The sequence below is a fragment of the Equus caballus genome, chromosome 26 (genome assembly GCF_041296265.1).
Source record: "Equus caballus isolate H_3958 breed thoroughbred chromosome 26, TB-T2T, whole genome shotgun sequence".
Classification (NCBI taxonomy): Eukaryota; Metazoa; Chordata; class Mammalia; order Perissodactyla; family Equidae; genus Equus; species Equus caballus.
The window spans coordinates 28988851-28990969 of record NC_091709.1 but is presented as its reverse complement, the minus strand read 5'-3'; the positions used below and the strand labels follow the sequence as shown (position 1 = coordinate 28990969).

The 2119-nt window shown below is 31.6% G+C and overlaps 1 pseudogene; it reads left to right on the top strand.

Annotated features, from left to right (window-relative positions):
* The first annotated feature begins 934 nt into the window (after positions 1-934).
* LOC100066705 (large ribosomal subunit protein uL1m-like) lies at positions 935-1880 on the top strand (annotated as a pseudogene).
* Positions 1881-2119: the final 239 nt, after the last annotated feature.

Here is a 2119-nt window from a genome sequence, read left to right as displayed (position 1 = left end):
CCAAGAAGAATTTAATTCTTCATATGAGGTAATGAAGAGAAAGACTTTCTCTGAGCTGATCATTATAAATTCATCACAAGTTAGAGGAGTAGAAACTACTAACTTAGGGGCTTTGGGGGCCATTTCTCAAGGAAAATTAGGATGGAAGAATGAAACTTTAATTTTAGTGTTGAGTTAATTAAAATGAATACAATAAATCCTTTAAAGAGAGTAGAGTAATTTTTCCCCCAGAAACAGTTGCATGGTTTTGTTCTTCTCCAAAGACAACAACAAATATGTGTGTAAGTGTGTGTGTGAATTTTAAACACATTAGTTACCAAATTATGTTCCAATAATGCATGTTATCCAATTAAACAATACATTCCCCTCTAGTGTGATCCATTCTTACCATCCTCTTATCATAGCACTAGTCTATTCTTTGCTTTTCAAAATGTACAATGTGAAACTCAGAACATGAGCTTCAGTAAAAGTTACAGTAGCAAGCATAGCCTACAAGATAAAAGAAACACAATTTCATGGCAATGTGAGAATGAAATCCAATTATTTTTCTGTTATCATGTAGTTTAAATGTCTACATAGTGTTGCTAACAGAGAGAACACTAGCAGAGTAACTAATATTAGCCATACTTTTTGTTTTTTTAACTTCAAAAGCTCCTTAAAGATGGCTAGAGCACTGAGAAATGTGGTGTCAGTTCTGATAGAAATTATTTGAATTATCAAGTTACACAAAATCTGTCAAATCAGCCACATCCTCAATCTATTCCATCAATATAGAGAGAAGAAAATAGATTGTTTTTAAACTGGATTTTTTTCATAATTTCTATATAATAAAAAATAGAGTTATAATTGGAATCTATGATAAAGAGATCGTTGCTTTGGAAAATTTGAAAAAAAAACCCATCATAATAGGTCAATATAATCCAAAATGATCAACATGATGGTAGCCTTAAAATGCCTTGGTAGTCTTGATACATCATCAAAAGCATGGTCTTTCCAAGATGGCTTATCAGACATCTCTTTATCTTTGTTCTGTAAATGTTCAAGTGCCCAACACATGTTTTACTGTTGTTCCTCAACCAAACAAGGGAAAAGCATCAGATAAAAAAAAGAGATGAGATAAAAAAAAATAAAGTCATATCACTATATGGAAAATGATCCTGAGGATGTCAATTTAAAACACTTGTACCTGTGGCAGATATATGAGGTGAAGAAATCTATTCACATACTTAAAAATTTTCAAATTCTGGACTTTGTTAATCCAAAACAAGATGTTTATCTTGATTTGACACTGAATATTTCACTTGAGAAAAAGATAAAAGTGGAGCCATTTGCCACTGTTCTTAGTTTTCCATATCCATTCACATCAGAAATCAATAAAGTTGCTGCATCTAAAGGAAATGCATCAGAGATTAAAACAGCAGAAGAAAACAGAGGTGCCTTTGCAGAAAGAACTAATCTGATTCAGAGGATTTTGCATGATGAAATTCATGTAGACGTTTATGTATCTATTTAGAAATAACGTCAGAGATTAATCCATTAGAAAAGAAACTGATAAAAGATTTTTCAAAATTTATTCAAAATTCCTTTGACCTTGACATTCACCAAATGCTAGAATTGTTTAAAACTGGGCGTGAAATTAAGGTATATGAAGAAAGGGAGAACTTTCTAGAAACCAAAATAGCAACATTGGATCAAGTGACCAGACAGCTGCCAATGTGCAAGCAGTTATCAATGAAGTTTGTAGGACAGAAGCTCTGAGTTTGGGATCCTTTGTGGTATACACTTTCCTGCATACTTCAAGTGAAGGTTTGTTACTAAAGATGGAGTCATTGTTGCCTAAACAAGCAGAAACCAAAGAAAGTAAAAAAGTTGCTGCCTAAAAGTGTTGAATTGTGAAATTACTTTCAGTGGATTAAGGAGAAAAAGAGAAAATGATAAAACTGCATAATTTTTATATTTCTCATCATGTAATTTCTTGATCACCATATTTTGAAAGTGAATTTTAACACCAAAAAAAGTTACAACAAATTTGAAAATAAAAAAAATAAAGTTTTCTGTGTCTGAACCTTAAAAAAAGGTCACTATATTGAAAAGGACCATAATGTCAACACTTATTTTG